The sequence below is a fragment of the Ambystoma mexicanum genome, unplaced genomic scaffold (assembly GCF_040938575.1).
Source record: "Ambystoma mexicanum isolate Mex_15411 unplaced genomic scaffold, UKY_AmexF1_1 Mex_scaf38, whole genome shotgun sequence".
Lineage (NCBI taxonomy): Eukaryota > Metazoa > Chordata > Amphibia > Caudata > Ambystomatidae > Ambystoma > Ambystoma mexicanum.
Genome location: NW_027182453.1, coordinates 813,798 through 829,309, shown reverse-complemented (window position 1 = coordinate 829,309; position 15,512 = coordinate 813,798). Strand labels below are relative to the sequence as shown.

General features: G+C 44.4%; 1 pseudogene; it reads right to left on the bottom strand.

The window, feature by feature from the left end:
- Nucleotides 1-8,149: 8,149 nt before the first annotated feature.
- LOC138559113 (zinc finger protein 585A-like) overlaps nucleotides 8,150-15,512 on the bottom strand; it is a 258,465-nt pseudogene continuing 251,102 nt past the window's right edge.

Genomic DNA, 15,512 nt, shown 5'->3' with positions numbered 1-15,512 from the left:
TTCCTTCGGCATCCGGGGTCTTTTGGGACTGGAGCTTCTAGAGGAACCAGAGGAGAGAGAAGCATTTTCCATAGACAACTTTTTTATTTCTAACTCGTGATTAAGTTCTATTTCTCTGAGTCTCAACTCAGCTTGCTTCTGCTCAGCCTGGACATTCATCCATCTGAACTCGAGCTCTTGGTTTCGTTCAGATTGAGCCAAGAACCGTTTATATTCTAATTCGAGCTTCATTTTTTCAAGTTCAAAATAAGCAGGGTTACTTGTGGGACCTGGTATGGGCCCCGTAGGCACAGCTGGTAAGGCAGGTAGAGGAGCGGGGGAGACAGTTTCGCTAGCCTCTCCGTCCTCATCAGCCTCTTCATCGCGATCATCAGAATTACGATTCAGATCAACACCATTACTGTTATCTACAGTTGCTGGAGAGATTGGTTCCTCTGAACCAGTATCCAGACTTTGGTTCGCCAGCAATCTCTCTATTAGTTCTAACTTCTTGCCTCTTACAGAAAGATTCTCTTGCCTACAGTGAGCTCGCAAACTCTCAGTATTTTCACCTGACAAGGACTCTTGACTGTAAGTTTCCATAGTAGACATGTTTGTGAAAGTTGCTTTTTAGTGCTAAGTTTTGTGGTTAGTTATCCTACAGTGTCGAAAAGCACTCTAAACTGTATACTCGATACTAATCCCACCGCTGCCACCAGTGTTAGGCGGAAACCTGTGCAGTTCCCTCTGGGACCACTGCAAAAGATTTAGGACTACAGGCGTTGGCGGTGAACCCACTTGGTAGCAGTCTGTACCACACAGATTCACTTGGTAGCTGTGGCTGAGCAGTCAGACCTCTCTCAAGAAAAGTTGGTCAGTATGTGGAGTATACAAAATAGGGCAATTCTTCACAGCAAGACAAGCAAACACGTAACGAGGCTTAGTGTAAAGATAGTAAGGTATTTATTTATAACATAATATCTATGAAAAACACTAAAGCAAATCACGGCAAACAAATCAAACACAATCAATCTACGAAGTAGAAAACGATCAATCCCCCTAGCAAAATATCGACAACTCTAGGTTCTACCGGTACCACTTATTTTCAGACAGAGGTGTATACCTCAACCTAGATGACACTCAAATATTGGTTAGGAAGGGAGAAAAAAAGATAGGCAGGTCATGAAATCAACACAGTTAAATCCTACGCAGATAAAAGGCAAGGCGGGAAGGCAAGAATCACAATAGGTCATAAAGTTCAGAGGCCAGGTCTTCTCGGAGAGAGGCAAGGCGCGATGTCCCAAAAAGTCTCTAGTGGAGATGCATTCAAGTCTTTGTAGCAAATGTTATCGGCAGATTGAACCAGTTCAGAACAAAGAATGAGCAAAGCTTGGAGGCGACCCAGCGGAACGGAGAGGATTAAGACACCTCACTCGAACCGATCGAAAGGGAAGCCAGGCGGACACGGTACCTTGTTGTGGAGGGCAGCTCCGGCGGGGGCAGTTGTTCCTGGTGGTGGATGCACGTCGGGTCTTGGCTAAGAGTAGAGATGATCTCGTCGTCGAAGGAAAGTGAAGTCCGGTGCACCACCAGGAAAGAGACCAGCCGCGGAGTGCTCCGTCACAAGGCACCAACTTTTGGTCGCGGTACAGGGGTAGTTGCTATCCGGTTGCCGAGGTGCTCTGCACGGGCAATTCGACCACTGCATCCTGAGGCGAATAAAAAGCAAAGGGGACTGGTTGTTCCCACCAGTCAGGGGAAGAGACTCTCCGGTAGGGAGATCTCCTCTGTCGTCGGGAAGTGGTGAGTCGGTTCCGCAGGGCTCCACCGGAGGTGTCGTCGTGCAGGTCGGCTCAGCGTTACCCTCGTCGGATTCTTAGGTCCTGTGGCGACTTCTGAAGATCCAGTCCCAAAAGCCCTGCTTTTATGCAGAAGACCCCCATTCATTCAGCCTAGCTGTCAATCAACACATGCTAAGTGGTGAGCGGGAAGGCTCACCACCTGGGCCAATCACTCCAGAGTGCGACCTGAGTTGGCAAGGCAACTCGGTCCAGGGTGCCTAAACCCCCTCCCATACCCCTGAGGTAACCCAGACAGAATGGCACCACTTTGGAGGGTCTCTGTACAGAGGCCCGCCAAAAGTGGAACAAAGGGCTCAACCTTTGGTTTAGGAGTCACAGAGACGAACACAGACGCCATTTTAAAACCGAGTTCTGGCAGAAAATACCACTCGATAAACTTATTTAAGATAAGTAGATCGGTGGTACGTCAGAGATTAATGAGAAAAAGTATCAATCTCCAACAATGGGACGAATCCCATAGGGTTATGTTCGGGATCGAACATAACAAGTAGTTTCCACTGCCACCAGCCAAAACTCGACGAGGGGGGACGGGACAGTGCCCCCTCGAGTAACAGATCCAGGAGTAATCGAATTACCCCTACTAGTACGTCCACAATAAGATGGTTGGGACTAGTTCTGTTAGTAAAGTTAGGTCTAGTAAAGCCAATGGTGACTTTACATGCCCGGGGAGACAGTAGTCAGTCCCCGGTATGGAGTCTATGGTGGGGGACCCGCTAGGGCGCCCCCGTGCTACGACACGTAGGGTGCGGTGTAACACACATAGAAAAACATATGAGACCCTATGGAGTAAAAGACCCCATAGCCCATCGAACACATTGACATTTCAAAGGAATTACACACACACATGTCCAAGAGTGGGAGAAAAGAGTCTCACTCTTGGCATGATGGAAAAAACAAACTCCAGAAATCCAGCAAAGCTGCTGGGGGACTCACTAGGTTAGGAAATTCAGCCTAAACAGAGAATTCTCCCTAACACTCGCCCCCCCTAGACTAAGGGACATGAGGATTTAATCCACTCCTGGGTGAATCTCATAACTCTAGTCGATGACATACATCCTAGAGAGACCTGGATGACAGATAGTCGGGGACTAGCGGGACATTTAAATCACCGAAGTAAGAAACGCAAGCAGGCTGCTGGCAGGAGAAAGTTGCTTGTCTCCGTGCAAAGTGACTTCTGGCCCAGGAACCTATAGGGAGAAGGCTGCTAGAAAGAGATGACACAGCGAGAACGCCAAAAGCCAGTGGAGATTCTGCCTTCACTGCTTGCTGTTTTTTTTTTTAAAAAAAGGGCCCATGTCCCTTTCGGATGATGGCGGACATATTTTCAATGGCCGCCGTCATCAGAAAAGGGACCTAGTCCATCTTCCATTTTAAGGGCGGCTGACATTTTGTATGTCATTTCTTTTCTCCTTCAGGAGATGCGCTCACACAAAGTGCATCTCCCATCAGGCAAAAACATAAACAAAAAAGCTATCAATGCCCCGGTTTAATGGCCCACAGCTCGGGCCTACAAAGCTCAGGCTGGTGGGCAGTTAAACGCCATGTCTGCCACGGCGGGGGGTGAAAGATATATATGTAACCCAAAATAAGTGATTAAGAATCCAGGGGAAGGGAAGAACCCTCTGGAGCAAGAATGCCCATACTTGAAACACTACTTTTTTGTGGGAGTCATACATTTTTCCTTTCTTTTTAACATTTATAAAACACTCAAGGACAAACACATCCTTTTCACCTTAGAATTCATTTGTTTAGAGTGTGAGGGTCAGAATAGTACTTTGGACACAGGATGGCTTTGATTGGACATTCTGATACCGACAGATCCTCCTCAGTTATCACAATCCTATGGAAAAGAAAGTTCATCCATCGCTTTTGTGGTAAGAAAAGTGGCAGGTCATGCTAGCAAATGTTTATAGAAAGACAGGAAATGTAGAGTGTGGGTTTACGTCACTGGATTGATTACTCAGTTTTGTATCAATCCATTGATTTGTGAACACTTTTATCTTAATTTCCTCCATTTTTTCTTTAATGTCATATCTCATTTAGCTGAGGGTTAAGGTATGGAAGGACACACCGTGCAGATTTGAACACCAGCACCACCTCCCCTTTACCCCACCTCCTCTGTCACTACCACCTCCCACCATGTTCCCCTCTTTCCCACCCATCCACTGAACCCATTACCACATCCTTCTCTTTACCCCACCTCCTCGGTCACGACTAGCTTCCTCCGTGGTCATGACAAGAAAGTTTAAAAAGTGGACAATAACATTCATTCCAGCATAAAACTGGAATAGAGGTGGTCACCCCAGTAATTAAAATGAGTATCCTCTGTTCAAGGACGCAGTTTACACAAAGTCAGGGAAAATGTTTTAACACAAATCTTACTAACCATTTATTTTTAATGTTACCACAGTGACAAATTGGCTGGAACTCAATATTCATTTCATCAGCATTTCATTCAGTGTATCAATCCCGGTGGGAGACATTGGGCCTCATTACGAGGTTGGAGGTAGCCATGGTGCTTTTAGCGCCATGGCTGCCTCCAAAATCGTTCCGACTCCGGTCTGGTGGATGGAGCAATTACCGGTCCATTCCGAGGTCGGCGGGACCGGTAATTCCCCATTCACCAGAGCCATTCCCCATTCCCATTTGAGCCCTCTAAGGGCTCAATGGGAAGGTGGCAATAACGGTACCGTATATTGTGGTACCGTCATTGATCCCGGTATCCCTTTGCGGGTCCCGTCCTTAACGCCTGGTGAAACCAGGCATTAAGGAAGGACCCGCAAAGGGAACTCGTAGTAGGGCGGTAAGGGATTACCGGCACCAGTGCCCTTACCGGTGCCGGTATTCCCTTACCGCCCCACCTCATAATGAGGCCCATTTACATTAGACATGTCAGTTTATCCAAGACCAACTTTATTTTGTAAACATTTAGGTCCACTGTTCCTTCTTGGAATTTAGAGAACAGCTGTGATATCATTACACCTACAACTCTCATTTCAGACAGAAAGGCACCATTTCATTTCAAAATTTGCATGAGTGTTATTGTCTCACAACACAGCAGATATTTCTATTGCACCTGCTCTTTCGACTCTATTCACAAAATGTTACTTTTCTAAAATACATGTCCACATAATTTAACGGAACACTTGAAATCTTCTCTGGGCTCTTCACATCAAACCAATTTCTTATAAGATAGTGCCCTTGAGTAATTGCACCTCCACCTGTCGATCCCAGGCTAGGAAACCATCTACTAATCTTAAATGCTCTAATAGAGATAGGCAATAGTGTAACACACTAGAGGGGATCCTGGGGAGAAAAGGAAACTAGAGCTGTCGAACATGATACACAAAGTTGAAACACTGCAGCATTCAGCGAGGATGGCACTCCAGGTGAGGCATGCATTTCTTGGAAACTGACTTCTGGAGTAATATTGGAGATTCCAGTTTTATGGATGCCTTTCTCCATGTTTTCCCTGTGAAAAATAGTCTTTGCACATGTGGTGTGCCAAGCTTTGCCTAATTGCCATATGAGAATAAGTCTTCTCCATTTTCATTATTCAGGAGGGCTCCAGATAATTTAAATTGGTGTATTTTAATCTCTATGGGCCTCATTACGACCCTTGAGGTAGGGGGTTAACGGGTCCGGTAGAGCTGCCGGCCCCGTTAACCCCCTACCGCCTCATTACGAGGTCTGCTCGTGGGATGCGCTAAGGACGCCTGGTAAAACCAGGCGTCATTAGCGGGTCCTGCGAGAAGACCAGGATGCTAACAACGGGCCCGTCATTAACGGGCCCGTTGATAGCATCATCCCCATTCCCATTGAGCCCTATTTGGGCTGAAATGGGAATCGGGATGTACCGGGTCCGGGTTCCCCGAATGGGGAAATATCGGGCCCTCCAAGGTCGGAATGGCCCGGTATTTCGCCATTCAGGGAACCCAGACCCGGTATGGGGGTAGCCATGCCGCAAAAAGCGGCATGGTTACCTCCAGGGTCGTCATGAGGCCCTATGTGATGATGTTGAAAGTAAAACTACTTTATGTGGACTTACAAATGTAATTCCCAGTAGAGGCATTTCTAATGGATTCCTCCCTGCCAGAGATTCCTCATCTATGAAATCCATATGCTAGCACAGCTGTTCTCTAGAAATATTTTTGCCGTCACGGGGCTCGGCACGGCTCTGTGTCGGGTCCGTCCAAGGCCTCTATGTGCTTTGCACCAGAAACAACAGTGAGGCCAGTATAAGTAGTGGAGCCATGCCCCATGACCTCAGTTCCTTTTTCCCACGCATTCACGCAGCAACAACCCTGCACAATGGACTCCGCAGGAATATGTCCAACTTCCCATCCTATGTCGAAAAACGATGACATTTACAACGAGGAAGGCAACAGGATCCCATGGGTTCTAGAGGGGAGAGACCTCCCCGAGGAGTTCTATGGGAGTGGCAACAGGCTACACCTGGCAGTTGACCTGGCAGGGGCAAGCAGTCTGGAGTTGGACATTCTACCAGCACCATCACCAGATAAACTTCAAGCTGCTTTTCAGTGTCCAATGGAAAAGGTGGCCGATAACCTGGGTTTCTCTGCACAGCACAGGTACAGAGTGCAATACGAACTCTGTGACATTGTGGACGATGCACCAAAGAGGAACTGATGCTCTTCAACATGGTGGTAGAGGTCCCAGAGTTGGAAGCGTGGGAGAAACCTGCCTCTGTTGCCCCTAATGGACACAGATCTAGCATGGAAGCACTGTCCTGCATCTTCGGACCAAGCTTTCCTCTCTTCCCATGCATCCCCTGAAAGCCTGGTGGTACAGGCCACTACAGTGAGCCTGAAAACCTCTACCTTTCCCTCCCTTACACCGGACAGGGAAAGCAAAAGGTTGGACACATGGGGAAAACGTGTTTGTGTCAGGCAGCCTAGTGGAGCGAGCCATGAATGCATCTTTTGCCATGGTGAAGTTCTCCTTTGGCCTCTGCTCAGCGGTAGTCAGTGCGGCAGAGCACGTTCCAGAGGGCAGAGAAGCAAGGAGACTGTGGATCTGGACTGGAGAACCGTCTCCCCGACGACGGCTCATCTGGACGCACGGGAGAACATCACAGCAGATGCATCGAGCAGACACACCTTGGCCTACCACAAGTGAGAGCTGCATCAATAAATTCTAGAGGAGATCTCTATTGGGGGAGGGGGACTCATCAAGTGGAGCTCTTCGCTTCCAGTTGTTCTGATGCAGGGAATTTCCTCATTAGGGAGCTTTGGGGGACGCATTGACCATCAAATGGACTTTTGACCTCCTTTTTGAGTGCCCACCGATCCCAGTCATCCCGCTGGCCCTCAGGAGATCCCATCTGTTCAATACCACACTGATCCTGATCTCCCTGGACTGGGACAGAGAACGTGGTATCTGGAGTTTCTGGACAGTTCCATCTGCCCTCCCTTACGCCAATGTAGACTTGCTCTCCCAGTCAGAGGGGTGGGTTCTCCACCTGAACCTCAGCAGCATGAACCTTCATGCTGGACTACTGAGATGCTAAGATACAATGAGTGCTCCTTTCAGCTCCGAGGCCAGCTAAAAGATACATGTATGCCTACAGGTGGCAGGCATTTTCAATTTGGTGCTGGGAGAGGATTCTTTATCCTGTCCTCTGCCCCATGTGTTGGATTTTCTGCTTTCCTTGGCCCAAGTGGGCCTGCAGATTGACACTTTAAAGGGTCACCTTGCCACTATTTCTGTTTCCAAGAGGTCGCTAGAAAAAGGCTTGTTTTTCACAATCAACACTGTTATGCAGTTCTTGTGGGGTTGGTGTAACCAGTTTCCTCCCTGCCAGTTTGTAGTTCTGGGGTGGAATTTGAATTTAGCTTCAACTTTTCTTATGGGTGCTCCGTTTGGGCCCTTTCATTCCTGTTCCATTAGATTGCTCACGCTTAAGGTGATTTTCCTGGTTGCCATCACGTCTGTGAAATGGGTGAGTCAGCTCTCAGTAATGTTTCTGCCATGGATTCCTCATTGTACTTCTTACCTGCACCTCTTGCGGGAAGCTAGTACACCATCATTTCTACAGTCCCTCAGCATCAAGAGTGCTAGGGAAGGAGGGTAGAACTGAGGTCATGGGGCACAGCACCGCTACTCATACTGGCACAGACATAATTTTGGAGCAAGCTGTGAAGAGGAGTTGGAACGATACAGAGCTGTGCAGTGCCCCCTAGCGGCATAAAGGTTTCTGGAGAACAGTTGTACGAGGATATGGATATCATAGATGAGGCATCTATGGCAGGTATATCCATCAGAAAAAAACATTACAGAGAGGCAAGTCATTTGTTCTTTTTTACTTAAGTAGAAAGACATTGCAACTTTGAAATTCACACTTTTTTATGACTAGCAATTCATGTACAATAAAATATACATTACTGTATAGCTTCTCTACATATCAAGCATAAATCCATGTAGACCACCCTCCACTGGTACTGCCTGGCTGGCATCACTGGGATGAACATATTCATGAACCTGAGTGGGGAAAATGCAGGAAGGCTGGCACCTATTTGTCCATTGCTTCCAATTTTACATTTGGGAGTTTAGCTACTTTTTTTAAGGGAGAGTGTTTGCCAATTCTTGGGGAGTAAATGGTTAATACAGAGCTTATCTGTAGGGTTAGCATTAATAGCTGCCATTTATTTTGTTATTAAATACAATATTTCTCTATGGCACTTATTCACCTAAGGTTTTATGGGTTCCAACAGCAGGTGGACATTGAAACAAAGGACAATCTAGAAAAATTAAGGAAAGACAAACCAACTTAGACAGATGGCATTGCAGATATAGGGAGGAAAAAACCAAAAGAAAACGGTAGACCACCTCATCTCGAGGAATGGATTTAAAGGTACAGGGAGGACAAGGGTGGAAGGATCCATTGCAGAAAGTGCGGACTTTTGCCATAAAAGGCACAATGGGTTATACAAAGCACCTTAAACCCAATCTGAGAGGTCACAGGAAGCCAGTGCAGACTGTAATGAAACGGTGATATGGCCACATTTCTCAATGGATGAAAAAAGCAGGTTGACCCTCTGTGCCACCTGAAGTAAGTCACACATGCCAAGGAGCACAGAAAAAATGCCATTGCCATAGTCAAATCTGGAAATAATTATGGTTATAACAACTGACAGAATATGTAGGTTGAGAAGCATCTATACAGGGTCGGGCTGGCTGACTTGCTGAGGCGATGCCATGGTGAGATCCTGTCAGAGGGAGCAGGGGGGCGTATGACTTAAGCTGTCCCTTTCAGTCATGATTGGGATAGTATTGCAATGGGGTTTGCTTGACTGAATAATGTACTCCAATTTCGCTAAGCATTGAAAATTATAATATACATTGAAATGTATTGCTTGATATATTGTGATTTACCATTGTATAGGTTTGACGAGCCTATACAAGCTATTACTTTACTTTATTTTACTAAACTGTGTGATTTGCCTTTAGAAATGCAATGCCATTTTATACATATTGATTCAGTGATAGTGCAGGTCTATTGGGACTATGATTTTCCTGAAGCAGAAGGGATAAAGCTGGACAGGACTTTTGTGTCTTTGTCAATGGAAAGGTGATTTAAAGCCCAGGTGGAGTTGGACAGGGGTTTATATGCTTGACATGTATTTGAAGTCCCTGACTTAAGAAGCAATGTAAATTGATTTGATTACCGAAGATGAGACTTGATGCTTACCAGACAGACAAATGTGTTTGAATTCTATGTGAACTTGGAGAGTTGGAATATTGTGTTATTCTAGAGAGAAGGTATAAGGGATTTGTATGTGTGTAAATAAATACATGCTTTTTTACAACATTAGTCATTCTTGGCTCTAAGACGATGGTTCAGTGAAATGCTAATTGATAACAGTTATGTAATGCATATTATAGCTCTCTCCCGGAAGCCTTTCTGTTTTGTGAAAACCTTCTCTATACCTATATATGTGCATGAGATGCAACAGGAACTGCCGTGGATGTGTTGCAGAACCTGGGAGTAAGTTGTAAGGGATGTACGTTGATAGAGCTGTGCATTGCAGTTGGGAAGGGAAATGCACTCTGAGCCCTCCAAATCCACTTTTAGAATCTATGTAGCAAGAGCATAATATCAGTACTGAAAAAGAAAAGATGCCCTCTGGGTTCCATTTCAGTAGATGGGAGCTTCCCTGTTGCATGAGGAGGGCACTAGACCTTAGCTAAGCCGAGAGATGGGGGGAGACCTCCACTTAAGGTCAGAGCCCTTACTAGCTGCCAGGGTCCCAAGGGACACCCCATATATCCTATGAGGGTCTATAGTTATTGATTCATCCATTGAGTCTTAAGCTTTTCCGAAATGTTGGTGCCCATTAATTTGCATGAGGTCATTAGGCAACGTGTTTCATAGGATGGTTACCTCAAGATGCAGTCTCCTGTCTGAATATTCCAGAAGGGATGCATTCCAAACAGCAGTGATTCAACAATCATAATCAGCCATCAATCGTGTGCCAAAGGAAACCGAGAACAGCTATGGAGGCAGGTTCTTCACAGTATTAGTCAACAGCCAGGCCAAACTCAGTAGCATTGTAGAAGCACCTCCTTCTCTCAGAAGCATCTTCAATTGCAGAAGAGATTTCACCACCTCCATGTCCTGTCTCATGGCAGTTAGGAACATCCTGTGTACTGAAGTATTCACCACATTCATTAAACTGAAAAAGACCCAGGCATGCATGTTTTGTATGGTGCATTTTCCACATTCAGTGCACTGATAAGGTTTCTCACCCGTATGTATTCTCTGGTGGCAAAGGTGAATATGATCACTCTCTCAAAAGGAGCTCTTCCTACATTCCCTACACTTATGTGGTTTCTCACCTGTATGTAAGGACTGATGGTAAATAAGACCTACCTTATGACTAAACCAGTTCCCACACTCAACGTAGTTATGAGGTATTTCAACTATGTGTGTTCTCTGGTGACTAATAAGATGTTTCCTCTGAGCAAACCCTTTCCCATATTCAATGCACTCCTAAGGTTTCTCACCTGTATGTGTTCTCTGGTGACTAATAAGATGATGCTTCAGAGCAAACTCTTTCCCACATTCAGGGCACTCATGAGGTTTCTCTCCCGTATGTGTTCTCTGGTGGCGAATGAGATGACCCTTCTCAGCAAACCCTTTCCCACATTCAATGCACTCATATGGTTTCTCTCCTGTATGTGTTCTCTGGTGGTTAGTAAGAGAACCCTTCTCAGCAAACCCTTTCCCACATTCAATGCACGCATAAGGTTTCTCTCCTGTATGTGTTCTCTGGTGCCTAATAAGACCTCCCTTCTTTGAAAACCCTTTCCCACATTCAATGCACTCATAAGGTTTCTCGCATGTATGTGTTCTCTGGTGGATATTAAGTACACCCTTTGTAGCAAACCCTTTCCCACATTCAGTGCACTCATAAGGTTTCTCACCTGTATGTGTTCTCTGGTGGATAGTAAGGTCTCCATTTGTAGCAAACCCATACCCACATTCAGTACACTGATAAGGTTTCTCACCTGTATGTGTCCTCTGGTGGCTACTGAGCACCCCCTTTGTAGCAAACCCTTTCCCACATTCAATGCACTCATAAGGTTTCTCACCTGTATGTGTTCTCTGGTGCACAGTAAGGTCTCTCTTTGTAGCAAACCCTTTCCCACATTCAATGCACTCATAGGGTTTTTCACCTGTATGTGTTTTCTGGTGGCTAGTAAGCACTCCCTTTGTAGCAAACCCTTTCCCACATTCAATGCACTCATAAGGTTTCTCTCCTGTATGTGTTCTCTGGTGGCTAATAAGATTACCCTTCTGAGCAAACCCTTTCCCGCATTCAATGCACTTATAAGGTGTCTCTCCTGTATGTGTTCTTTGGTGGCTATCAAGACCTGCCTTCTGAGCAAACCATTTTCCACATTCAATGCATTCATAAGGTTTCTCACCACTATTAATTTGCTGGTGGCTGATAATTGTATCATTCAAATTGGCGCCACTATCAAATTCAGTGCATTGATAAGGATTTTCACCTATGTACTCGTGTGGGCAATAAGAATGTTCTTGAGATGGCAATTGTTCCCACATTTTGTGCACATGTAAACCGTCTTGCCAGTTTATTTTGTCAGGTGCCTTGACTTAAGTGGAGCCTTTTCAATTAGCTGTTTCCCAAATTTGGAGCACAAATGAGAAATGCTTTCCTTACTGCACATAAGACATTGTCATTTTCATGCTAGATATACCACTCCCCCAGGATTTACAGAATGAACACGCTTGGTTACTGGATGCTATAACGAAGTGGTTGCATGGACAGAAGTCATCATGTATCAACAGGCTACGCAATCCCAGTTCCTGAATACTCTGAAAAGGCAACTAAACCCCAAACTTGCACACTTCTAAAAGGCTTGGAAATGGCATATTCTAACAATGAAGCTTTTCACTGCGATAGTCCAGAGAATCGAACAATTACTGTTGTTGCATTTCTGGGGCATCAGTCACCTATTAACATAAAAGGAGATGCACATTATTAGTTTCAATACGTTCACAATCGCAGGCAGCATTTGTAATAAGACTCTACTCAGTAGTAGTGATGTTAACTCCTCATGTAGTAACCTATTTGACTTTGAAGTGCCATCTATTGGGAAAAGGCGCCCTAATAGATGGCAGAGAAGGGGTGCTCCACTGGTAACATTTAGTGGAACAGAGGTAACATGATGCAGGATAATGCGATCAATTTTTGTTTAGAAATGTTTTTCATCCAAAACACTAGGAAAAAACGCAGGCTGGGTGAACAAACATTTTAAATGCATATTTTAATCATCAGGAACATGCATATATATGTTCTACCAATATATCTATTCAGAAACGACTAAATTAGCACATTGAAGCTCCCAATTTCCATACACATAAGATAAAGGCAGGCATTTGCCAACAATAGGATGCCTGCTTGACCAGTCCATTATGTAATCACTGATGACTTGTGTATTGGCACAAACATGAATAATATTACCAACAGCACCATCATTTTTACTGAAATGATTCAATGACCCTATGTGAAGCAGAATCAATTCTGAATACATAGTCTATTGTTCGGACTGCTGCCTCGTGTTTGATGATGGTATAAAGGGCTCGTACATCCCATGTCGCTAAGAGGTATGTAGGCTGCCAAACAATTCTTTCAATTATCCTGATCGTGTGGGAGGTATCTTTAATGTATGCTTTTAAATCGGGCACCCTGAGTCTTGGGCCCTGAGAAAATATATAGTAGGAAGGATAGGTTGTTTAACGTGCAAGAAATTTCTTTCATCGTCGGTAATGAGACCTTTACTATGCATTCAGAAATGATTCTGCTTCACATTATCATTTTGTACAAATTATTAAAGAAATGCTGACAGCTACATTGGAGCACGTTTTTGTTTTTGACAACAAATATTATCATCAAAAAAGAGGTGTTGGTATGGGTACAAAATATGCCCCAGCCCTCGCAAATCTTTTTATGGGCATGTACGAGGACCAACTAGTATACAAAGACCAGTCATACAGTAAACAAGTCATTTTATGGGCCAGATGCATTGATGATGTTCTCCTTTGGAATGGGACAGTGGAGGAACTAGAAGAATACAGATTAAGAATGAACAACAATGAACCAGGCGTGGAATTTACAGGTCAGAGCAGCAACTTGAGGATACATTTTTTGGATCTAACAATCTACGTTAGAGACGGAGAACTGTATACACAACCTATCGGAAAGAAACCGAGGTTAATTCGACACTTTTCGCAACAAGCTGTCATCACAAGCCAGTAAAATGGAATGTGCCAACAGGCAAATTTATTAGAGCCAGAAGAAATTGCAAAGAGGCGCAAACATTGAATAAAGAATGTGATCTTCTCTATAACAGATTCAGAGAAAGAGGATATACATCAGGTTGCATCCTTGCTGCCCGCAGGAAAGCTTCGAATACGACCAGGGAACAAACAATCTCACCCAAGGACAAAGGATCACCTCATAACTTTGACAGTCTGATGTTAATTACAACATACTGTTCCGACAACCATGATTTGATGTCAATACTAAAACGTAACTGGCACCTTTTGAAACTTGACCCCCACTTAACTGAATACATTGAACATCAGCCAAGACTCATTTTTAGAAAAGCTAAGACCATCAAAATTAACTTGAGTCCATCTATACTTCCTGAGATACCGAACACAATGAAAGAAACTTGGTTACAAAAGGAAGTGGTAGGATTCAGGAAGTGTGGATCATGCACCATGTGCAACTATGCACACAAAAGTACAACAACTTTCCGAGATGCAAGGGGAACTCAAATTACAATACAGGAGAACATAAATTGTAGATAAAAATATGTAGTGTATGCGCTGATATGTGTATGCCAACGCATATACATTGGAAGTACCATCCGAGAAACCAGAACGAGAATACGAGAACACATCTCCGCAATTGGGAGCCAAGATGCTACGTTGCCTTTGGCTGCACATTGGCAACTAATGCATCAAATGGACATGAAATATGATCTCAGATTTGTCAGGCTTCAGAAGGTGAAAGTGGGCAGGAGAGGAGGAAACTCAGAGCAACAGAATTTGGATTAAATCGTGAGAATGAAATGGTGCATTTTCTGTGAAGTTAAGAAGATGTGGTCACCCGCAAGATAGAATGTCATTCTTACACAATATCTATTTAACCATGTATGTTCAGCTTGTAATGGATCAAGTGCGCTTGTTAGACATCGGTGAAAGGTATTGTTCACATTCTAGATGAGACCTCATAAATGTCATTCTGAATGCATGGCTCTTATTATCCCCAAACTGAGTGGAATAGGTTGAGTCACATATTTTATTCAATGGACACTATGTTAACAGGTTAAATAGTCTTTTATAGCCTTCCAACATATCTGCAATCAATGCTTTATATACATGAAGCAATTATCCATAACAACAAATGACCCGCTGAGGTAATAATTCACCATGTATTATCCCATACCGAATCGCCACATGTATGGCTGATTGTAGTAACTTGGTATGCGTATATACTGGCAGTTCTATTATAGAAAAACCAAAATGTTCTTGTAACCTATCACTATAGAAGTAGGGAGAAGCAGCTAAACGTGCTTTCCATAAATTATGAACGTACTGATGACTGCTGCTCAATATAATATTTACTTTGTAACATGGTGCTGTGTGCATGTTCATTTCACCCCATTTATAACTGAGCTTTGCAGATTCATCTGTCATGGAAAACCCCAATTCAGCAACATAAATTCAATTGTTGGGTGTTTTGTCCTTTAAATGCATTTAACACATGATTTCGAACCCAAAATATGGCAGCCGTATGAATACGGAGCCAGAAAGAAATGAGGGACTCGGCATGTAACTATGACACGTAGTATATACATCTACGTGGCACTCGACTCTGCATCTAGCAACTAGTACATACATCTACGTGGCACTCGACTCTGCGTCTAGCAACTACTACATACATCTACGTGGCACCAGTGGTCGAAGTGTACGAAAAGAAGTAGTGGAACTATGTTCCCTGCTGGTCTGCCCCTGCTCACCACAAACCCCATTGCCACAACCCCTCCCACACACAAAACACCCCCCCAAACACCTGCCTGCTGTTTAAGGGAAGTTCAGTGCAGTGCACTGAA